This window comes from Scyliorhinus torazame, chromosome 13 (assembly GCF_047496885.1).
Source record: "Scyliorhinus torazame isolate Kashiwa2021f chromosome 13, sScyTor2.1, whole genome shotgun sequence".
In the NCBI taxonomy this organism is placed as follows: Eukaryota; Metazoa; Chordata; class Chondrichthyes; order Carcharhiniformes; family Scyliorhinidae; genus Scyliorhinus; species Scyliorhinus torazame.
In genome coordinates this window covers 195,583,165-195,608,585 of record NC_092719.1, presented here as the reverse complement: position 1 = coordinate 195,608,585, position 25,421 = coordinate 195,583,165, and the positions used below count along the sequence as shown (strand labels likewise).

General features: G+C 52.6%; 1 protein-coding gene across 1 annotated transcript in view; it reads right to left on the bottom strand.

The window, feature by feature from the left end:
- The window catches only part of ccdc36 (coiled-coil domain containing 36), a 70,153-nt gene that overhangs the window by 2,027 nt on the left and 42,705 nt on the right, over window positions 1-25,421 (bottom strand). The window lies entirely within an intron of this gene.

Sequence of the window (25,421 nt, the reverse complement as noted above, 5' to 3'; positions counted from 1 at the left end):
TCTAATTCTGGATTTTTGTCAATTGCTCTACCACTAGAGGCCAGGCTGCCTAGACCTTAATTCCTGGAATTCCCTCTCTAAGTTACTCTGCCTCTTTCCCTCTCTTTCCTCCTTTAAGAAGCTCCTCTACATTCAATTCAAATGTATTTGGCAGCAAATGAGTTGTGACTGGAGTGGAGTCAGCCAACACATCAACCTCTGCTGTCACCAAGACTGCCTATAGGGTAGTCTTGGTGACAGCAGAGGTTGATGTGTTGGGTGTTCTGGATCACATACAGGTCACCAACACTTGAAATAGTGCAACACTATTTTATTGCATCATTAACTGTTTAAACATACTCAGACTGTGGGTTAATACGATACTAGCTTTAACTAAAGACCTTTGCCTTGTCCTAACCAGTCGATGCACTCAGCACATGGTGAATGTCTGTGTTGCAGGCTGTGAGCTCTGTCCTCCTAGCTAGCTGCAACTCGAATGAGTGGGAACTCTGATGCTCCCTGTCTTTATAGTGCTTGTGCTCTCACTGGTGATTGGCTGCGGTGTTGTGTGTGTTGTTTGGTCCCACTGTGTGTCCATCAGTGTGTGTCTGCACCATGATATACTGGTGTATATTATCACATCCCCCTTTTATAAAAAATGTACCTGCGTGCTGATAAATAGTGTATGGTGAATGTTCCTGACTACGTGTGTGCAAAATATTTACAGGACTATGTACATAAAAACTAAGCTATTCACATGGGAAGGTGCCTGGTGCAGAAAAACAGTGTGTCACAAGAATCACGAGATGAACACTATATACAAACCACTTGAACGATTAAACGGAAGAACAGAACAAATTAGAAAGTCCATAAGTCCACAAAGTTCACAAATTAAGTCTCTGAGGTGGGCGACAAATTCTGGTTGACCGCCTCAAGGGTGGGTCGGGAGCCGCCGGCTGAGGAGCGGGCTGGAGTGGGTCAGAGTGAGGAGGATGCAGAGTGACCGGAATCTCTGCATAGTCCAGGGCAGGGTCAACAGGAGGGTGTGGCGATGGTGGAGGATCACGTAGCGAGCGCGGAACGAGACATGGGCACGTCGATTGCGGCGCAGAATGCAGCCATCCGGTAGACGAACCAGGAACGAGTGGGGAGCCACCTGCCGGAGAACCACAGCGGTTGCAGACCAGCCACCATCCGGAAGATGGATACGGACGTTGTCATCTGGAGCCAGAGCAGGGAGATCAGCTGCACGGGCGTCATGAGCCGCCTTGTGCTGTGCACGAGGCAGTTGCATTCATTGAAGGACCGGAACGTGGTCGAGCTCTGGGACATGAATGGACGGCACCGTTGTCCTCAGGGTGCGACCCATGAGCAGCTGGGCTGGCGACAGGCCAGTGGACAGTGGGGCCGAGCAATAAGCCAGCAGGGCGAGGTAGAAATCGGACCCAGCATCGGCAGCCTTGCAGAGGAGCCGTTTGACTATGTGGACGCCCTCCTCCGCTTTGCTGTTGGACTGGGGGTACAGGGGACTGGATGTCACATGCATAAAGTTGGACCTCCTGGCAAAGTTGGACCCTTCCTGGCTTGCGAAGCAGAGGCCATTGTCCAACATCACAGTGAGTGGGATGCCGTGTCGAGCAAAGGTGCCCTTGCAGGCACGGATGACTGCAAACGATGTGATGTCGTGTAAACGTACCACTTCCGGGTAATTTGAAAAGTAGTCTACAGTCAAGACATAGTCCCTGCCCAGTGCGTGGAACAGGTCGATGCCGACCCTGGACCAAGGGGACGTGACCAACTCATGGGGCTGTAGGGTCTCACGCGGTTGGGCCGGCTGGAAGCGCTGACAAGTGGGGCAGTTGAGCACTGTGTTGGCGATGTCGTCATTGATGCCGGGCCAGTACAAAGCCTCTCGGGCCCGTCGGCGGCACTTTTCCATGCCAAGATGGCCCTCGTGTAGCTGTTCCAAGACGAGCTGGCGCATGCTGTGCGGGATGACAATGCGGTCCAGTTTCAGGAGAACACCATCGACTACTGCCAGATCGTCTCTGATGTTGTAGAATTGCGGACATTGGCCCTTGAGCCACCCATCTGTTAGGCGGCGAATGACACGCTGCAGCAAAGGGTCAGCCGCTGTCTCGCGCCGAATTTGGACGAGGCGTTCATCCATGGCAGGTAGATTGGAGGCCACGAAGGCCACATGGGCGTCAACCTGACAGACGAATCCCGCTGGGTCACACGGAGTGTTGACTGCCCTGGAGAGAGCGTCGGCAATGATTAGGTCTTTGCCCGGGGTGTACACCAGCTGGAAGTCGTATCGCCAGAGTTTGAGCAGAATACGCTGGAGGCGAGGCGTCATGTCGTTCAAGTCTTTCTGTATTATATTGACCAGCGGGCGATTTGTTCCATGATCCTGTGGAACACTTCTGAAGCCGATATGATCCCAAACGGCATCCTGTTGTAACAATATCTATCAAAGGGGGTGTTAAAGGTACACAGTTTCCTGCTGGATTTGTCGAGCAGGATTTGCCAGAAACCTTTCGAGGCGTCAAGTTTGGTGAAGAGCTTGGCACGAGCCATCTCATATGTGATCTCTTCGCGCTTGGGATTCGGATAATGCTCCCTCATGACATTGCGATTCAGATCCTTGGGGTCAATGCAAATTCTCAGCTCGCCGTAAGGTTTTTTTACGCACACCATGGAACTGACCCAGTCGGTTGGTTTCGTAACTCTGGAGATCACTCCTTGGTCTTGGAGGTCCTGCAGCTGCTGCTTGAGGTGGTCCTTGAGGGGTGCTGGGATTCTGCGAGGTGCATGCACCACAGGTGTGGTGTTCTGTTTGAGTAGGATCTTGTAAGTATATGGGAGCATGCCCATGCCTTCGAAGACGTCGCAGTGCTGGTCGCTGATGGCGTCGAGTTGCACCCTGAAGTCAGTGTCCTGGAAGGCAGACGTGTCATCAGGAGAGAGAGAGAGAGTGAACTCTTTGAACGAGATTCAACAGCTTGCACACCTGTGCGCCAAGCAGGGAGTCCTTCAAGGAGCCCATGATCTCGAAAGGAAGGATGGCTTTCTGTGACTTGTGCGTCACCAATTTGGCACGAGCCAGTAGCAGGAATGTATTGCCATTGTAGTCCAATAGCTGATGGAAGGATGGCTGGTTTGACACGAAGGCTTTGGAAAGCAGACCACGCCATGAGATTGGCGGAGGCACCAGTGTCCAGGCGGAATCGTCAGGGTGGCACACCACTCATCGTCTGGATCGGTGCTGTATACCGACAGCAGCTGGTGTCTTTGCTTCGGGGACAGCCTGTTTTTCGTTACGACACCACTCGAAAAGGCGCCTTCGGGTCCTCGGTGTCACTGCTGTGTGGGAGGTCCGCATCAGGCTCGGTGACCATGGGTTGAATTGCCCGAACATTCTTGCGAGGCTGGCTGAAGCGATACGAATTGGCAGGCTGAGCTGCTTGACAGAAGGCAGCACAGTGGCCAAGTCTTCCACATCATAGGCATTGTTGAGATTTTGCGGGTCATTGCCGCTTTAAGTGGGCGGAGCCACAGTTGCCGCACGTCATGACATCAGCATGTTCGTTGCGCCACCGCGCATGTGCAGTGCGGGCATGCGTGTTGCGCGCCTGCGCATTACGTTCCTCAACGTCGCCGTCCCCTCGTTTGGTGCGTACAAGCGCGGGAGTCCGCAAAAATCGTGCAAAATGGCCGCCCTCATCCAGGCTGAGGCCCTGGAGGTGCTCAATCACTTGGACCCGTTCCACCTCGTGGGGATCTTGCCACGCTGTTTCAGCCGCTTGTATATGGGAAAACCGGCTCGTGGCGTTTTCATGTAAGACACAGGTTTCGATGGCGGTCGCTAGGGTGAGTTGCTTTACTTTTGAGGAGCTGCTGGCTTAGGGGCTCCGACTGAACACCGAAAACGATCTGGTCGCATATCATGGAGTTGGAGGTGGGCCCGTAGCTGCAAGATTGCGCAAGGATGCGGAGGTGCGTGAGAAAGATTTGGAAAGGTTCATCCTTACCCTGCAAATGCTGCTGGAACACATAGCGTTCCAAACTTTCATTCACCTCTATGCTGCAGTGAGTGTCAAACTTGAGGAGGACCGTCTTGAACTTCGTCTTATCTTCGTCACGTGCAAAGGTGAGAGAGTTGAAAATGTGGATGGCATGGTCCCTGGCCGTGGAGAGGAGAAGAGCAATCTTTCTGGTGTCCGAGGTGCCCTCCCTGGCCGTGGCTTCGAGGAAGAGCTGGAAGCGGTGTTTGAAAATCTTCCAGTTGGCCCCGAGGTTGCCGGCGATGCGGAGCGGCGGCGGCGGGCTGATGTTGTCCATGTTGCAGGATGACGGAATGCTGGCGGAAGGCAGATCACTTGCAGGTAGGTCTAAGAAGTGCTAATATCCCACCACTCCTGGTATCATGATGTATTGGGTGTTCTAGATCACATACAGGTCACCAACACTTGAAATAGTGCAACACTATTTTATTGAATCATTAACTGTTTAAACATACTCAGACTGTGGGTTAATACGATACTAGCTTTAACTAAAGACCTTTGCCTTGTCCTAACCAGTCGATGCGCTCAGCACATGGTGAATGTCTGTGTTGCAGGCTGTGAGCTCTGTCCTCCTAGCTAGCTGCAACTCGAATGAGCGGGAACTCTGATGCCCCCTGTCTTTATAGTGCGTGTGCTCTCACTGGTGATTGGCTGCGGTGTTGTGTATGTTGATTGGTCCCACTGTGTGTCCATCAGCATGTGTCTGCACCATGACATACTGGTGTATATTATGGTGGGGGTATGGTGTTGAAAGTTCGCCTTGAGTTCAAATACGATACTAAGATTGCAAACAGTTTGCTTCAGCGTCAGGTGGTTGCCAGGGAGAGTGATGGAGTAGGTAAGCAGGGAATGGAGAACATCTGGTGGGGCCAAAAGAAAATTGCTTCTCCATTCCCAATATTTAATTGGAGAGAATTTGTGCTTTTCCAGCATTGGGTGTCAGACAAGCAGTTTGATTTTGTATTGTTCTGCCACAGTAGTGTAGTGTCCCTATCAAGCTAAATGTTCTCACCTTTGTTGAGTAACAAGCTGAAAACAAATGTTATGGGCCAGGGTATAGAAAACTCCAAGTGTACCATGGAATTCATCTGACCTACAAATGTTTATTTATTTTGGTTACAATGAGCACAAGAGCTTGCCTTTCAGGTGTTAATTAATCAAAAACAAAGTTTATTCTATGAATTTAGTTAACATTTTTAATAAATACACACTGTAATCATTTTTATCAACAACCAACATAAATACCCCACACAGCTACAGTAATCTATGTATCACCCTTAAGCTGTTCCAATTTAATAACAAGATCCCATAAAACCCTTTTCAAAGGTGTGGCCCAGCACCTGGGGCGGGATTCTCCGACCCCCCACCGGGTCAGAGAATGAGGTGGGGGGGGTGTGAATCGCGCTGTGCCGGTCGACGGGCACCGCCCCCCCCCCCGGCGATTCTCCGGCCCACGATGGGCCAAAGTCCCGCTGCTGCTATGCCGGTCCTGCCGGCGTGAATTGAACCAGGTCCCTTACCGGCGGGACCTGCCGGCGTGAGCGGGCTCCGGGGTCCTGGGAGAGGCTCGGGCCGATCTGGCCCCGGTGGGTGCCCCCACGGTGGCCTGGCCCACGATCGGGGCCCACCGATCCGCGGGCGGGCCTTTGCCGTGGGGGCACTCTTTTACTATGCGTCGGCCGTGTAGGTCTCCGCGATGGCCGACGCGTAGGTGACCCCCCTCTGCGCATGCGCGGGGATGACATCAGCAGCCACTGACGCGCATGCGCGGACTCCCGCCAGCCGGCGGAGTCCCTTCGGCCCCGGTTGGCGGTGTACCAAAGACCTTCCATGGCAGGCGGGGAGCCAACCACTCCGGAGCGGGCCTAGCCCCTAAAGGTGCGGGCTTGGCCCCTAAAGGTGAGGAGGAATCCACACCTTTGGGAGTGGCCCAACGCCGGAGTGGTTCACGCCACTCCATCCCATCGGGACCCCCTGCCCCGCCGGGTAGGGGAGAATCCCGCCCCTGGTTTGGATGCTCTTGTGTCCTGTCCAAAACAGCAGGTTTGAATTTCTTCCAGAAAACAATTATTTCTTGTCGTTATCAAGCAGTCTGGAAACAGCTTTTAAAATGCAGATAGAGAAATAAAAACCTTCTTTTGCAACCTGTGCTGTACAAATCAGTTCAAACTCAAAGCGAAAGTAAAACCATCTCAAAAACGAAAGTAAAAACCCAGTACACAGCCCAGCTCCACCCACACAATGACATTACTGAAGCCATGAGATAACATTTCTTAAAGGGAAACTCCCATGACACAAAGTTTAATTATTCTTTGAACTTTGCAAATTGCAACATTTGTCAGTTTCAGATTGTAGCTTAGAAATGCTCAGCATTTTGAGATTGCTTTGCATCTTTAACTGTGAAATCCTAAAAATGGACTATGTTCATTCAGAACTTGATGTTCCTGGAGCCTCACTGTGCTTCTGGAAATACGATCCCAGATGACGTTACCATGAGACAGGTCAGATCCCAGGATGGAATTTGGCTTGTTAAATCCTAACTTTCACTCTTTACTTGGATACATTGAAGCCAGCGACTGAGCAGTCTCAGGACTGCCAATGGATTTTTAACAAAACAATATTTATTAAACAGGGAAACATGAACTACAATGCTTGACTCCTTCACCCCAGCTATGCCATTACAAATATATGCAGATTTGGAAGGATAACACAAGTTTTAAAAAATCTATCTTATACTGTAATGTTCTCAGTAAATACACAGTCCATGTAAAGGAATAGGAGACACCCAAAATAATTCTATGGATCTCTCATCAATTTCCCCAGACGCTTATCAGATGGTGAGCCAAATAGTCTCTCTAAAACTCTGGGCACGATTCTCAGGCCTCGTTGCTCTCTCATTAGAGCAAAACAAGGCCGGTGAAAAGCGGGAGAAGCCAAAAGCAAGAACTGCGTCAGGCACCAAACAGTTAGCTGGCATCAATTAGTGCTCCTGTTGAGAAACGTGAACCTGCGGAAGGGCTTCTACGGGGAGCCGAGGAGGTGAGTAGCCATCTTTGCTCACAGGCAAAGAACCTGGGGGCGCAGGGCTTGCCACCCAAATGCTCGGCGGGGAGGGGGGGGGGGGGGGGGGGAGGGGGACCCTCGGCTGGGGGGAGAGGGGGTGCAGCTCTCTGCAGGGGGACGCAACTGCACATGGCACCACCATGTGAAACCCTAGAACATGTGTACCAGTTCTGGGAACAACCATAGCCCCTGCCTGTCTGCCACACTGACCATCTACAACCACCACTGACTGCCGAGGCCTCTGGCTGTGCAGCTGAAGGCTATTGCTAATTGGGAATTAGTGGATTCCGGGGGTGGGCGGGCCCTGTAGTATGTGGGAGACATTGCCTAGCATCCCAATCACACCTGATACATGGACACTATGAGCACTGCGGGAGGCAGCACCACACACGCAGCAGCCAACATCTGAACACCCAGGGGATGGGACACAGCACTGGGTACACGTCCACGGCTGGATGGTGGATGAGTGCTATAGGGAGGGGAGATACCTGGAGAGATGGGCCATGGGTTCTGAGGTTGGCCCGCATTGTGGAAGAAAGTAACAAAGGCATCATACTAGTTGTGCTCAACAGTTTTTAATGTGTCACAGGTGTCCAACAGTTCCAAACTCTCCCGATGGTGCCACCCACTCTCCCCACCAACCCCTTACCCCCTACCTCCCCCCAGCGTTCTCCCCCTCCCCGGTGTCCTCAGTGATCTTCAACGTGCTTAAACTTCCTAGCTCTACCGCTACATCTACGTGTCTCCCCAGGATGCACATCTGAGGTGGAGGGAGCCAGTTGCTTACCTCGTCCCGTGGCCTTCGATGCCTTTGATAGGCGTCCTCTGCCGGGTGTCCTCTGGGGCCGGAGGGCCCCAGCGCACTTGTCGAGGGTACATGCACAGCCGTGTCCCATGCGCTGACTTCGAGGTACGGCTTCACCAGGGTGGTGGAACTCGGGGGAGCTGGTGACCACCAGCCATACTCCATGGGATGGGTCCGGGTTGGCACCCGGTGCCCTCTCCTCCCATAGGATCCCAGGGTTTACCTCAGGACGGAGGAACAGCTGGTTCAAGCCCTGGCTGCTCCTGCATCATCTGGCTCTGCAAGCACTGACGGCTCCTTAATGTCTCCACCGGGGTGTCGCCACCTTCGGCGATGTTCCTCAGTGACTGGGACAAGCTCTGCAACACCTCGGCAAAGCCCTCCTGCGACTGGGACAAGCTCCGCAGAGCCTTGGCTATTCCCATCTGAGAGTGGGACATGTCCCGCAGCACCTCATCAAGGTCAGCCTGGTACTGGGTCACATCCCCCAGCAAGTCAGACATTATGCCGAGACCCTCAGCCATGGCTGTCACCGACTGCGCAACGCCTTGGACACCTTGTCATGCTGCCGATGTCATGCACCAAGCTCTCCACTGCAGCCGCCACCCTCGCAGTGTTGGGGTCGGTGCCACGCATTGCCAGCATTATCTCCTGCGCCCGTAGCCTCTGGAACTCCTCCAATCAGCTATGGACATGCTGGAGTGTTGCTGACGTCTCGTTCTGAATGTTCCAGCCGCACCCTAACGTCTCCATCAGCTCCAGGTAACCCTGTACCAGAGGCTCAACATCAGGCTGGGCCCCAGCTAGGAACTGGTATCCAGCAGACCTCCGATTGCTGTCCCACCTGGGGGGGTTCCTGCCTCCACCTGATGTGCATCAGCAGCTGTGTGGTGCTCACCAGATTGTGCCCCAGAAGCCTGACCACCAATGTTTCCCCCCCAAGATGTGTGTATTTGTGCTGGCGGAGAGTGGGGATGACAACTGTGATGCATCGATTGTGGCATCCTCGGAGCTCTCTTCTGAGGTGTTCTCCTGGGAGGCAGGAGAAGGAGCAACCCAGGATGGACCGGCGACATCGGCTAGAGGACCTGCGGGAGAATGGGCATGTGGTCAGTGGGAGAGATGGGTCAGTCAGTATGGCAATAACAACTCACATGTCCTCAGGTGTGGCCCAGTGGATCCTCAACTCTGTGGCGTTCGACAATCTTCACAATGGTGACCACTCTGTCCTCAACCACCCCAGTCACCACCAGGGCCCTTTCCTCGAAGATGGCGATGATTCGTATGTCTAGCACCCCTCCGCCAGTCTGCTTCCTCTCCCAGCAATTGTGTTACACATGGAGGGTTACATAAGAACATAAGAACTAGGAACAGGAGTAGGCCACCTGGCCCCTCGAGCCTGCTCCGCCATTTAATGAGATCATGGCTGATCTTTGTGGACTCAGCTCCACTCTCCGGCCCGTACACCATATCCCCGAATCCCTTTATTCTTTAGAAAGGCATCTATCTTTTTCTTAAAAAGGTTTAAAGAAGGAGCCTCAACTGCTTCACTGGGCAAGGAATGCCAGAGATTCACAACCCTTTGGGTGACGAAGTTCCTCCCACACTCCGTCCTAAATCTACCTCCCCTTATTTTGAGGCTATGACCCCTAGTTCTGCTTTCCCCGACCAGTGGAAACAACCTGCCCGCATCTATCCTATCTAGTCCCTTCATAATTTTATATGTCTCAATAAGATCCCCCCCGCATCCTTCTAAACTCCAATGAGTACAGTCCCAGTCTACTCAACCTCTCGGGATAATCTAATCCCCTCAACTCTGGGATCAACCTAGTGAATCTCCTCTGCACTCCCTCCAGTGCCAATATGTCCTTTCTCAGGTAAGGAGACCAAAACTGAACACAATACTCCAGATGCGGCCTCACCAACACCCTATACAATTGCAGCATAACCTCCCTAGTCTTGAACTCCATCCCTCTAGCAATGAAAGACAAAACTCGATTAGCCTTCTTAATCACCTGTTGCATCTGCACACCAACTTTTTGCGGCTCGTGCACCAGCACACCCAGGTCCCTCTGCACAGCAGCATGTTTTAACATCTTACCGTTTAAATAATAATCCATTCTGCTGTTATTCCTCCCAAAATGGATAGCCTCACACTTGGCAACATTGAATTGGTTGGGGGGTGAATGCTCGCGTGGGGGTGGAAAGGTCTTGGGGTGGGCAGGTGATCGTTGGTATCAACTCACCCCTGCTGCCCAGTGTAGGTTGTTGACCTTCTTACTACACTAGAGGCCAGTCCTCCTGGTCATGCACCCCGAACTTACGGCCACCTCCACCTCGCCCCAGGCAGCATTGGCTGCCCTGTGGCTCACCCTCCGGAACTCTCGGGGGAAACATGACATCCCTCTTGGCCTCCACCCCATCAAGGAGCCTCCCCAGGTCTGCATACCCAAATCTTGGGGCCAGTCTTCTCTGAGCCACGGCTGCGAGCTGAGTGGGACTGGCTGTGCAAGTGCTGTTTAAGTGCTGCTCAACCTTGTTAGCGGGGGCCTGGCGAGCGCGGTCCTGGTAAATCAGCTACTGAGCCTTCATTTGCGGTGAGAAGCCCGTGAGGCCTCGTTAGGTGGGCCAATGAACGTTAAATAGCGTTGCCTGCCTCACTGAACCGAGCACCAGGAAGCTCGCGGCAGTTCCCATTCACGGGGGGGGGGGGGGGATCTAAGGAATCACCAGGAGGGTACCCAGGGAAAGATCGAAGAGGCCAGAGGGCCCTCCTGACAGCCATAGGAACAAAAACATTATGAACGGTAGATTATAACATCTACGGCGGAAGGGCTTAAGACGGAGGCCGAATAACAGAAAAAAGGGGGGAGTGGGGGCGGTGAGAAAGGGGGGGGGGGGGGGAGAGTGAGTGCTTAAGAAGGAAAAATATGAGCATTGTAATAATAACCGTTTCAATCATCTCCTTTATTGTGTATAAATGTAAAATTCAATAAAAATATTTATTTACATAACTATTTCCAAGGCTGGGAATCTGTTGTAGCAGTGACAACAAATATGTGTCATTGGTGGACAAAACAGCTAAATCGATACTAACCCCAATCCATGGTCCTGGAAGTAGTTTAGACATCTTGAGAGGATCACAGTGATTTGGCATTGTGACTGACACGGCAAACACGGAGTGATTTTTTGCTTTACCAGTCAATTCCTGGGAACCAATCCTTTTCCCAAAGAAGTTGATTGTTTTTTGGCAATTTCCTGATGACCTTTGGGTGCTTTGACAATCTTTAATAATTGTGGAATAACAATGCAATTGTTGCGAGACACGATATTAGATGCAGATGTAACAATGAGCTCATTATGAGCAGTGTGAAGACCTGGTAGTGTGTGAGTGATTTGTTTGTAGAGGCTCTTTTAATCAGATCTTTTCAGTTTTGCGATTCCATATCTGGCATACAAAATTGTAACACCTCATCTCAGAATCTCTACAGTGCAAAAGGAGGCCATTTGGCCCCACTGAGTCTGTACCAACACTCTGAAAGAGCACCCAGCCTTGGCCCACTCCCCCACTATCCCCGCAATCCCACCTAACCTGCACATCTTTGGACATTAAGGGACAATTTTTTAGCATGGCCAATCCACCTAAAATGCACGTCTTTTTACTGTGGGAGGAAACCAAAGCACAATGTACAAACTCCGCACAGTCAATCACCCAAGGCCGGAATTGAATCCGGGTCCCTAGTGCTTGAGGCAATAGCACTAACCACTGTGCCGCCCTCGTTCTGTTGCTGCTTTTATGTCAGCTAGTTTTAGCCACTTTGGCACTACATTTAGGCTTACATAGTTAGGATTATTTTTTGGCAACTGTTTCCTCATCATTAATAGGACTGTTGGCAACAGATGTGGGGAAAGATATTGAATGAAATTGAGCTTGCCTCGCTGATACTCCAAGGAACTTGTACTCTTGTAGTTTGAGTATCCAATGCTGTATTCGAGTGGGTGGTATGTTTTTGTATTGTTGTTGAACAAGCTTACAAGCAAGGTCTATGATCTGTTATGATTTCAAACTCAAATTTCATACAAATAGACATGGAAATGTGAGATAGCCCATTGGATGATGGGTGCTTCTCTCTCATTTGCGAATAACGTTGCTCTACTAGTGTTAGCGATCATCTTGCCAGGGTTCCCTGCCTTGTCTTTGTACTACTGGGGCACATTGAAATCTACATGCAACTTGCATGTACACCTTTCAGTTTGCCAATACGAATAAAATACGATTCAAGAATAGTTTTGGTATTTATAGGAATTTACATGTCACATTACCCAGATGTGACATTAAATACAGCCTTTGTTTGGACGTCTTTGAATGAGATTGGCATCGCAAACATCCTGAGAATTTTCAGTGGTCTGTCACTGGTATAAGAGAAAAGTTTGTATTCCCTGGATTGCAGATAATGGGGCAATCCTGAATCTTGTTGAACATGTTGCTTTCCATGATATTAACAGATGCTCTGTGTCTATGATAGCATCAACGTCCAAGCTTCCAATGGTCACTGTCACATATGATTGTTTACTGTGACTGAAAGTGAGCACATAAGTATGTTGAGGGTCATCTGCCTCTACTTTGGCAACATTCTCCCACCCTTCTGCTGTGGTTTGCATATGTGCCACCCTTCTGTTGGTAGCGGTATAAGAAGTTGATTTTTCTTTTGAGCAATAAACACGAGCAAACTGGTTGGGTTTTCCACAGGCTTTGCATTGTTAACTGGTAGCAAGACACTCCGTCTGGTGTGGGTAAGTGCTGCCACAATAGAAACATTCTTTGGACAAGTTGCAACTGTTTGTGAGCCAGCTGTTGTTGCTTCGTAGGTGGTTTCCTGCCATATGGGTGTGGTATAATCAGGTATTGCAGCATCCGAGAGGCTGAAGTTCCATTGGTTAAACTTGGGGGTTTACCATTGGCTGTATAGTATGTAGCTCCGCTCTGATAGGCGGGGTATAAGTGTCGGTGCTGTCCCAGCAGCCCTCATTCTGTACCTGATCTGCTGGGGAACTGTTCTAGTCTATTAAAGCCTTCAGTTGTGCTACAACCTCGTTTTAGTAGTTATTGATTGTGCATCAATTTAATAGACTAGACTTAAGTAGAAAGGATGGATCTCCGAATCAAGCCGGAGTGTCTGCAACTCAGTCCCCATGCGGCGAACTCAGTGCCGATTTTCAAACATTGGCTGGCGTGTTTCAAAGGCTACCTTGAGACGGCTGGAGGCACACCCTCGGGGGAGCTGAAACTGCATCTCCTGCACTCAAGGGTAAGCCCTGGGATCTACACCCTCTTCGAGGAGGTATGAGGTCCTCAGAGATCCGCCAGCGTCTTTTAGAGAAAGACACCCTGGGACTTAGGGAGGCACGGGCCCTGGCATGGTCCATGGACGTTGCCTCCAGGAACACACAATCCTACCTGCCCGACCGCGCGGCGGCCCCCTGGGCAGCGTGGAATCCTGCATCGGCAGCCCCACAGACCTTTCCCGTGTCCCCGCAGGCCTGCGCTGTAAGGCGGCCCGCCAACTCCGATGGGCCCCCCTGTTTCTTCTGCGGGCAGGAAAAGCACCCCCGCCAGCGCTGCCCGGCCCGCACATGTAAGATCATTGGTGTGGGAGGTACCTGAAACGTCTATTTTCATTGGTGAAGCCTACCTGCTGGTTCTGCCCAATAAGGCAGAGTATAAGAGCCTGTGTCTCCCCAGCAGCTGCATTCTGTACCTGCACTGCTGGGGGAAACATCTAGTGCAATAAAGCCTTCAATTGTCTCCAATCTCGTCTCAGGAGTTATTGATCGAGCATCAATTTATTGCACTAGATTTTAAAGATTGGAGCTCCGAATCAAGCCGGAGTGCCTGCAACTCAGCCCCCACGCGGCAAACTCAGCGGCAACCTTCAAACACTGGCTGGCGTGCTTCAAAGGGTACCTCAGGACGGCCACGACTGAACCTATGGAGAACCAGAAACTGCAAGTTCTCCACTTGAGGGTGAGCCCAGAGATCTACACCCTCATCGAGGATGCGGACGATTTCGAGGCCGCAATGACCCTGCTGAAAGGACACTATATTCGCCCTGTAAACCAGGTCTACGCCCGACATCTGCTAGCGGTGAGACGACAAATCCCCGGGCAATCGCTGGAGGAGTTCTACCTTGCGCTCCTGGTGTTAGGGAGGAACTGTGACTGCCCGCAGGTTTCGGCCAGCGACCACACAAAACTTTTGATCCGGGACGCATTCGTTGCAGGTAAGCTGTCCTCCCAAATCCACCAGCGATTGCCAGAGAAAAGACACTAGGCCTCAAGGAGGCACGGGCCCTTGCTAGCTCCTTGGTGTGGCCTCCCGAAACGCCCGCGCTTACGTCCCTGACCGCGCGGCAGCCCCTTGGGCAGCATGGAACTCCCCCGTGGCTGACTCCGATGCATCCCCCATCCCCCCACAAGCTTGTGCTGCGAGACTGCCAGGTAACCCCGTGGGGCCCCGCTGCTATTTATGCAGGCAAGCCAAGCACCCCTGGCAGCGCTGCCCAGCCCGCTCATCCATCTGCAAAGGGTGCGGCAAAAAGGGCTATTTTGTGGCAGTATGCCAGGCCCGGACGGTCGCCAAGGTCTCCGGGGGCGAACTGGGACCGCCACCACAACTCTCTCCACTAGCCACGTGCGGCCAGCGGACGCCGTCATCTTCCTTCTCCAGGGCAACGTGCGACCTCCAGGCGCCGCCATCTTGTCCCCCTTGGGACCACGTGCGACGGATGGGCGCCGCCATCTTGTACACCTCCAGCCATGTGCAACCAGTGGGCGCCGCCATCTTGGCTGGACTCTCAGGACCCCGACTCGGATGACCAAACACCGCCCGAGGAAAACATCCAGATTTTGCCACGACTTGCCTCGGTGACCATGGACCAGTCTCGGCCCCGAACGCTGTCGACTGCGACGACGACCGTGCTCATCAACAGGCATAAAACATCCTGCCTGATCGACTCCGGGAGTATAGAGAGCTTCATACACCCCAATACGGTTAGGCGCTGTTCTCTTCCCATTCACCTAGTCAACCCAAAAATCTCCCTGGCCGCCGGGTCTCACGGTCCAGGGAAGGGAGTTTAAAAATTACCGGCTCTACGTCCTTCCTCACCTCTGCGCTGCCACGCAGAGTTAGACTTCCAATGTAACCTCCAGAGCTTAACTTTTAAATTTGGCGGCCCTATACCCCCTCACTATCTGCAGCCTCGCGACCCTCACAAAGTCGATCCGCCTTCCCTGTTTGCAAACCTCACCCCGGATTGCAAACCCATGGCCACCAGGAGCAGACGGTGCAGTGCCCAGGTCCGGACCTTCACTAGGTCGGAACTCCAGCGGTGACTGAAGGAAGGTATTATTGAGGCTTGCAACAGTCCCTGGAGAGCTCAAGCAGTGGTTGTAAAGACCGGGGAGAAGCATAGGATGGTCATCGATTATAGTCAGACCATCAACAGGTATACGCAGCTCGATGCGTACCCTCTCTTCCGCATATCTGATCTGGTCAATCAGATTGCACAATGCAAGGTCTTTTCCATGGTGGATCTAAAGTCTGCCTACCACCAGCTCCCAATCCGCCCCAGCGACCGCAAATACACTGCATTTTAAGCAGATGGGCGGCTCTACCACTTCCTAAGGGTTCCCTTCGGTGTCACAAATGGAGTCTCAGTCTTCCAACGGTAGATGGACCGAATGGTTGACCGGTACGGTTTGCGGGCCACGTTTCCGCACCTCGATATCGTCACCATCAGCAGCCACGACCAGCAGGACCATGACACCAACCTCCAAAAATTCCTCCATACCACAAAAATCCTTAATCTAACATATAACAAGGACAAATGCGTGTTCAGCACCGACCGTCTAGCCATCATCGGCTACGTAGTGCATGATGGAGTTATAGGCCCAGATCCTGAACGCATGCGCCCCCTCATGGAGTTCCCCCTCACTGCTCCAAAACTCCCTGAAACGCTGCCTGGGACATTTTCCGTATTATGCCCAGTGGGTCCCCAACTATGCGGACAAGGCCCACCCACTAATTCAATCCTCAGTTGAAAAGGAGGCCCAGGCCATAGTAGAAGTTGTGCAGCACTGGAGGCATTACCTGGCCGGCAGGAGATTCACTCTCCTCACTGACCAACGGTCGATTGCTTTCATGTTCGATAATGCACAGTGGGGCAAGATAAAGAACGATAAGATCTTACGGTGGAGGATCGAGCTCTCCACCTACAACTATGAGATCTTGTATCATCCCAGGAAGCTAAACGAACCTCCTGATGCCCTATCCCGCGGCATATGTGCCAACGCAAAAGTGGACCGCCTCCGGGCCCTCCACGAGGACCTCTGCCACCCGGGGGGGGGGGGGGGGTCATTCGATTTTTCCATTTCATTAAGACCCAAAACCTGCCCTACTCCATCGAGGAGGTCAGGACCACCATGAATTGCCCAATCTGCGCGGAGTGCAAGCCGCACTTCTACAGGCCAGAGAAAGCGCACCTGTTAAAGGCTTCCTGTCCTTTGAACGCCTCAGTATGGACTTCAAAGGGCCCCTCCCCTCCACCAACCGCAACACGTACTTCCTGAACGTGATTGACGAGTACTCCCGGTTCCATTCGCCATCCCCTGCCCCGACATGACCGCAGCCACTGTCATAAAAGCCCTTCACAGTATCTTTCCCCATTTGGTTTCCCCGCCTACATACACAGCGATACGGGGTCCTCCTTCATGAGCGACGAACTGCGTCAATTCCTGTTCAGCAAGGGCATTGCCTTGAGCAGGACGACCAGTTACAACTCCCGAGAAAACGGGCAGGTGGAGAGGGAGAACAGAATGGTCTGGAAGACCGTCCTACTAGCCCTACGGTCCAGGAGTCTCCCAGTGTCCCGCTGGCAGGAGGTCCTCCCGGATGCTCTCCACTCCATCTGATCACTGCTGTGTACCACGACCAACCAAACCCCTCACGAACGTCTCCCTGTTTTCGCTAGGAAGTCCTCCTCCGGGACCTCTCTCCCAACCTGGCTGGCAGCTCCTGGACCCATCCTGCTCCGCAAACATGTGCGGGCACACAAGTCAGACTCATTGGTCGAGAGGGTCCACCTCCTGAACGCTAACCCTCAATACGCCTACGTGGCGTACCCCGATGGCCGACAGGATACGGTCTCCCTACGGAACCTGGCGCCTGCTGGATCTCCACCCACACCTCCACTACCGACCCCATCCTCCCTCCCACCGGTGCACCCCACAGCCTCCCCCTTCCCAGGTGGATCGGTCCTTCCACTGGTCCCATCTAGGGGTGATGAAGCTACTGAAGAAGCAAAAGCCACGCTCCCGGAGCCACGGATGCCCGAGCCGGCGCTTTCATCACCGCCGAAGCTACGACGATCGCAGAGGACGACCAGGGCCCCCGATCGACTAATTGCTTCACTCTGACTGTAAATTATTACTGTAAATAGTTGCGACATGTAACGAGGCAAAACACTGTGCTAATGTATACCAGGTACCACCATAACCTACACCTCTACCACTGTATAACGCAAGACCACCACACCCGGGGGGTGAATGTGGTAGTCGGTATTAGGAGTATTACGGTACCCTGAATAATGCTGTAAGACCATTGGTGTGGGAGGTACCTGAGACTGCTGTTTTCATTGGTGAAGCCTGCCTGCTGGTTCCGCCCAGTCTGTGTCTCCCCAACAGCTGCATTCTGTACCTGCGCTGCTGGGGGAAACATCTAGTGCAATAAAGCCTTCAATTGTCTCCAATCTCGTCTCAGGAGTTATTGATCGAGCATCAATAAGCCTCCGGTAAGGCTGGTTACATGGAACGTCCATGGGCTTAATAGACTAGTTACCAGCGAATCACATGCTGGGACCAGTGTTCTGGCGAATAGAGTAATTAGGGTGGTCAATAGGACTTTAAACTAAAGATTGGGGGGGGAAGGGAAAGTCAGGGAACCTAGAGGTGAAGTAATCAGCGGGGAGCATAGCTGCTTAGGAATACAAAAAAACACGAACAGACAAAACTCAAGAGTGGTTACGATTGTCCCCATCCCACAAAATATGACACAGTGTATGGAAAGGCTCAGTAAACCAAGGTACACCACACTAAGAAAACAAAAAGGGACAGTCAATAGAGAATTAAAGGTGCTATATTTAAATGCGCGCAGTGTACGGAACAAGGTAGATGAGCTTGTGGCCCAGATTGTGACTGGCAGGTATGATGTGGTAGGCATCACAGAGACATGGTTGCAGGGGGTTCAGGACTGGCATTTAAACATCCAGGGATTCACAACCTATCGAAAAGACAGAGAGGTGGGCAGAGGGGGCGGGGTTGCCTTGTTAATTAGGAATGAAATTAAATCAATAGCACTAAACGACATAGGGTCAGATGATGTGGAGTCTGTGTTGGTAGAGTTGAGGAACCACAAAGGCAAAAAAACCATAATGGGAGTTATGTACAGGCCCCCTAACAGTGGTCAGGACCAGGGGCACAAAATGCACCATGAAATAGAAAGTGCATGTCAGAAAGGCAAGGTCACAGTGATCATGGGGGACTTTAATATGCAGGTGGACTGGGTAAATAATACTGCCAGTGGACCCAAGGAAAGGGAATTCATTGAATGTTTACAGGAGGGCTTTTTGGAACAGCTTGTGATGGAGCCCACGAGGGAACAGGCCATTCTGGACTTAGTGTTATGTAATGAGCCAGACTTGATTAAAGATCTTAAAGTAAGGGAGCACTTAGGAGGCAGTGATCATAATATGGTCGAATTCAATCTCCAATTTGAAAGAAAGAAGGTAGAATCAGATGTAAAGATGTTACAGTTAAATAAAGGTAACTACAGGGGCATGAGGGAGGAACTGACGAAAATCGACTGGGAGCAGAGCCTAGTGGGAAAGACAGTAGAACAGCAATGGCAGGAGTTTCTGGGAGTAATTGAGGTAACAGTACAGAGGTTCATCCCAAAGAAAAGAAAGGTTATCAGAGGGGGGATTAGGCAGCCATGGCTGACAAAGGAAGTGAGGGAATGCATCAAAGCAAAAGAGAAAGCCTATAATGTGGCAAAGAGTAGTGGGAAGTCAAAAGATTGGGAAGGCTACAAAAACAAACAGAGGATAACAAAGAGAGAGATAAGGAAAGAGAGGATCAAATTTGAAGGTAGGCTAGCCAGTAACATTAGGAATGATAGTAAAAGTTTCTTTAAATACATTAAAAACAAACGGGAGGCAAAAGTTGACATTGAGCCGCTCCAAAATGACGCTGGTAATTTTGTGATGGGAGACAAGGAAATAGCTGAGGAACTGAATAAGTACTTTGCGTCAGTCTTCACAGTAGAAGACATGAGTAATATCCCAACAATTCCGGAGAGTCAGGGGGCAGAGTTGAATATGGTAGCCATCACAAAGGAGAAAGTGCTAGAGAAACTAAGGTCTAAAAATTGATAAATCTCCGGGCCCAGATGGGCTACATCCTAGAGTTCTAAAGGAGATAGCTGAAGAAATAGTGGAGGCGTTAGTTATGATCTTTCAAAAATCACTGGAGTCAGGGAAAGTCCCAGAGGATTGGAAAATCGCTTTTGTAACCCCCCTGTTCAAGAAGGGAACAAGGAAAAAGATGGAAAATTATAGGCCAATTAGCCTAACCTCGGTTGTTGGCAAGATTCTAGAATCCATTGTTAAGGATGAGATTTCTAAATTCTTGGAAGTGCAGGGTCGGATTAGGACAAGTCAGCATGGATTTAGTAAGGGGAGGTCGTGCCTGACAAACCTGTTAGAGTTCTTTGAAGAGATAACAAATAAGTTAGACCAAGGAGAGCCAATGGATGTTATCTATCTTGACTTCCAAAAGGCCTTTGATAAGGTGCCTCACGGGAGACTGCTGAGTAAAATAAGGGCCCATGGTATTCGAGGCAAGGTACTAACAGGGATTGACGATTGGCTGTCAGACAGGAGGCAGAGAGCTGGGATAAAAGGTTATTTTTCGGAATGGCAACTGGTGACGAGTGGTGTCCCGCAGGGTTCAGTGTTGGGGCCACAGCTGTTCTCTTTATATATTAACGATCTAGATGACTGGACTGAGGGCATTCTGGCTAAGTTTGCCGATGATACTGTGGTAGTATGTATTAGGGGTCATGTGGGACTGGAAGCCCTAATGTCATTGGCTGACAGATCCCGGGTCCTGGTTGGCCGTTGACCTCTAGCTCCGCCCTGAAGGCGGAGTATAAGAAGCCGGAGTCCTCCCCTGCAGGCCATTCTACTATCGAGCTGCGGGGGAACAGACACGCTTAATAAAGCCTCATCGACTTCATTCTATTCGTCTCTCGGAGTCTTTGTGCACTACAATTTATTAAGCGTGCCTAAAAAGGGCTATGGAGCTCAGGATCATCCCGGAATGCCTGAGGATCAGCCCCCACGCAGTGAACGTGGCAGCAGCCTTCAAGCACTGGCAGACTTGTTTCGAGGCCTACCTCAGAACGGCCACCGGCCGGGTCACAGAAGACCAAAAACTACAGGTCCTGCACTCGAGGTTAAGCACGGAGATTTTCTCCCTCATCAAAGACGCGGAGGATTTCCAGACGGCGTTCACAGCACTGAAAAGTCTCTATGTCCGCCCAGTTAACCAAATCTACGCTCGCTACCAGCTCGCGACGAGACGGCAAAGTCCTGGAGAATCGATTGACGAATTCTACGCCGCGCTGCTGATTTTGGGACGAGCCTGCAGCTGCCCTTCGGTGAACGCAAATGAACACACGGACATGTTAATGCGCGATGCTTTTGTGGCAGGTATGAATTCCTCCCAAATCCGCCAAAGACTTCTAGAAAAAGAGTCGCTAGGACTCTCAGAGGCACGGGCCCTAGCAACCTCCCTAGACGTGGCCGCGCGGAATACCCGCGCCTACGGCCCCGACCGCGCGGCAGCCCATTGGGCTCCGTACGTACCCGTCGCGACAAACCCACCCCCCCCCCCCCCCGGACACCCCACAGGCTTGCGCGGTCCAAACGCCAAGTCGCACCGGGGGCGCCCGCTGCTATTTCTGCGGCCAGGCGAAACACCCCCGGCAGCGCTGCCCGGCCCGCGCAGCAATCTGCAAGAGCTGCGGGAAAAAGGGCCATTTCGCGGTTGTGTGCCGGTCCCGCAAGGTCGCCGCTGTCCCAGGAAGACAGGGAGCCCTGCACGCACTTAAGTTCCCCAACCCCCCCCAGCGCCCCATGTACGACCCGCAGGCGCAGCCACTCTGGGTCCCGACCACCGCGGTCCCGGGAGAACAGGGAGCCCTGCACGCCGCTTACGCTCCCCAACCCACCCCCCCGGCCCCACGTATGACCCGCCGGCGCTACCAATTTGAGTCCCGGCCACCGCTGTCCTCAGAGATGAGGGAGCCCCGCGCGGTCCTAATGCTCCCCAACCCCCCCAGCGCCCCATGTGCGACCCGCAGACGCCGCCATTTTGGGTCCCGGCCACCGTGAGGGGAGGAAGGGCGCCGCCATCTTGGACCACCCCAGACCTGTACGACGCATGGGGGCGGCCATTTTGTCCACCCCGCCGCCATCTTGTGACCCCCCAGCCATGTGCGATGTATGGGGGCAGCCATTTTGTTCATCCCGACGCCATCTTGGACGGCAACAACGGACCCCAGTGTCGACGGCTCCACGGGGTTCGAGGAAGACGCTCCACTACTACAACCACGTCTCGCTTCAATGACGCTGGACCAAGCTCGGCCCCGGACACTCCAGACGACGACGACAACGGTGCTAATAAACGAGCACGAGACACCATGCCTAGTCGACTCCGGGAGCACGGAGAGCTTTATCCACCCCGACACGGTAAGACGCTGTTCCTTGACCACCTATCCCAGCGCACAAAAGATTTCCCTAGCTGCAGGATCCCACTCCGTACAGATCAAAGGTTTCTGCATAGTTACCCTAACGGTGCAGGGGAGGGAGTTCAAAAACTACAAACTACACGTCCTTCCCCAACTCTGCGCCCCCACATTACTGGGATTAGATTTCCAGTGCAATCTACAGAGCCTTACGTTCAAATTCGGCGGCCCAATACCCCCACTCACTATCTGCGGCCTCGCAACCCTCAAGGTGCAACCCCCGTCCTTGTTTGCGAACCTCACCCCGGATTGCAAACCCGTCGCCACTAGGAGCAGACGGTACAGCGCCCAGGACCGGACCCTCATTCGGTCCGAAGTCCAGCGGCTACTAAAGGAAGGCATAATCCAGGCCAGCAATAGTCCCTGGAGAGCACAGGTGGTAGTAGTGAAGACAGGGGAGAAACAAAGGATGGTCATAGACTATAGCCAGACCAACAACAGGTACACACAACTAGACGCGTACCCTCTCCCCCGCATATCCGACATGGTCAATCGGATTGCCCAATACAAAGTCTTCTCCACCGTGGACCTCACGTCCGCCTACCATCAGCTCCCCATCCGCCCAAGTGACCGCAAGTACACAGCCTTCGAGGCAGACGGGCGATTATACCACTTCCTAAGGGTCCCATTTGGCGTCACAAACGGGGTCTCGGTCTTCCAACGAGAGATGGACCGAATGGTTGATCAACACGGGTTGCGGACCACGTTCCCGTATCTCGACAATGTAACCATCTGCGGCCACGACCAGCAGGACCACGACGCCAACCTCCAAAAATTCCTCCAGACCGCCAAAGCCTTGAACCTCACGTACAACGAGGACAAGTGCGTTTTTAGCACCAACCGGCTCGCCATTCTGGGCTACGTAGTGCGCAATGGGATAATAGGCCCCGACCCCGAACGTATGCGCGCCCTCATGGAATTTCCCCTCCCGCACTGCTCAAAAGCCCTGAAACGCTGCCTGGGGTTTTTTTCATGCTACGCCCAGTGGGTCCCCCAGTACGCAGACAAGGCCCGCCCCCTAATACAGACCACGACCTTCCCTCTGTCGACAGAGGCTTGCCAGGCCTTCAGCCGCATCAAAGCGGATATCGCAAAGGCCACGATGCGCGCCATCGATGAGTCCCTCCCCTTCCAGGTCGAGAGCGACGCCTCCGACGTAGCTCTAGCGGCCACCCTTAACCAAGCGGGCAGACCCGTGGCCTTTTTCTCCCGAACCCTCCACGCTTCAGAAATCCGCCACTCCTCAGTGGAAAAGGAAGCCCAAGCCACAGTGGAAGCTGTGCGACATTGGAGGCATTACCTGGCTGGCAGATTCACGCTCCTCACCGACCAACGGTCGGTAGCCTTCATGTTCGATAATGCACTGCGGGGCAAAATCAAAAACGACAAGATCTTAAGGTGGAGGATCGAGCTCTCCACCTTCAACTACGAGATCTTGTATCGTCCCGGAAAGCTGAACGAGTCGTCCGATGCCCTATCCCGCGGCACATGTGCCAACGCACAAATTAACCGCCTCCAAACCCTCCACGAGGACCTCTGCCACCCGGGGGTCACTCGGTTTTTCCACTTTATCAAGTCCCGCAACCTCCCATACTCTTTAGAGGAGGTCCGTACAGTCACAAGGGACTGCCACATCTGCGCAGAATGCAAACCGCATTTTTTCAGGCCGGATGGTGCGCACCTGATTAAGGCTTCCCGCCCCTTTGAACGCCTTAGTCTGGATTTCAAAGGGCCCCTCCCCTCCACCGACCGCAACACATACTTCCTTAATGTGGTGGACGAGTACTCCCGCTTCCCATTCGCCATCCCTTGCTCTGACATGACCGCGGCCACAGTCATAAAAGCCCTGAACACCATCTTCACACTGTTCGGTTGCCCCGCATACGTCCACAGCGACAGGGGGTCCTCTTTCATGAGTGACAAGCTGCGCCAGTTCCTGTTCAGCAAGGGCATAGCCTCAAGCAGGACGACCTGCTACAACCCCCGGGGGAACGGGCAAGTAGAGAGGGAGAATGGCACGGTCTGGAAGACCGTCCTACTGGCCCTACGGTCCAGGGACCTCCCAGTTTCACGGTGGCAGGAGGTCCTCCCGGACGCTCTCCACTCCATCCGGTCGCTATTATGTACGAGCGCTAATCAAACGCCTCATGAGCGTCTCCTTGTCTTCCCTAGGAAGTCCTCCTCTGGAACGTCGCTGCCGACCTGGCTGGCGGCCCCAGGACCCATCTTGCTCCGAAAGCATGTGCAGGCACACAAGGCGGACCCGTTGGTCGAAAGGGTTCACCTCCTTCCACGCGAACCCACAGTACGCTTACGTGGAGTACCCCGACGGCCGACAGGACACGGTCTCCCTGCGGGATCTGGCGCCCGCCGGCAACACACACACCCCCCCGACACCATTCACCCAACCCCCCCCCTTCCTGCCACCGCCGCACCCCGCAACCGTCCCCTTCCCAGGAGGATCGGTTCCCCTCCCCTCAGGCCCGACCAAGAATAAAGCCCAAGCTGAAACCGTAAGGCTCCCGGAGACGACAACACCGGAACAAGCACCACCACCACCACCTGGGCCGAGGCAATCGACACGGACGACCAGACCGCCCGACCGACTCGTGGCGTCGATCTAAATCAATATATGGACTTTTCACAAGAACATTTTGCTTTTTCTCCCGATACCTTCTGTAAATAGTTGAAACAGGACAAAATTGTACATACTGTATTGCCATATGAATGCTTTCCTCCCAGGACCAGCCCTGTACACCCTTACCGCCATGCGAAGTATCATCCGCTGGGTTCATTTTGACAAGGGGTGAATGTGGTAGTATGTATTAGGGGTCATGTGGGACTGGAAGCCCTAATGTCATTGGCTGACAGATCCCGGGTCCTGGTTGGCCGTTGACCTCTAGCTCCGCCCTGAAGGCGGAGTATAAGAAGCCGGAGTCCTCCCCCGCAGGCCATTCTACTATCGAGCTGCGGGGGAACAGACACGCTTAATAAAGCCTCATCGACTTCACTCTATTCGTCTCTCGGAGTCTTTGTGCGCTACAGATACAAAGATAGGTGATGGGGCAGGTAGTATGGAGGAGGTGGGGAGGCTGCAGAAAGATTTAGACAGTTAGGAGAGTGGTCCAAGAAATGGCTGATGAAATTCAACGTGGGCAAGTGCGAGGTCTTGCACTTTGGAAAAAAGAATAGAGGCGTGGACTATTTTCTAAATGGTGACAAAATTCATAATGCTGAAGTGCAAAGGGACTTGGGAGTCCTAGTCCAGGATTCTCTAAAGGTAAACTTGCAGGCTGAGTCCGTAATTAAGAAAGCAAATGCAATGTTGTCATTCATCTCAAGAGGCTTGGAATATAAAATCAGGGATGTATTTCTGAAGCTTTATAAAGCATTAGTTAGGCCCCATTTAGAATACTGTGAGCAATTTTGGGCCCCACACCTCAGGAAGGACATACTGGCACTGGAGCGGATCCAGCGGAGATTCACACGGATGATCCCAGGAATGGTAGGCCTAACATATGATGAACGTCTGAGGATCCTGGGATTATATTCATTGGAGTTTAGGAGGTTGAGGGGAGATCTA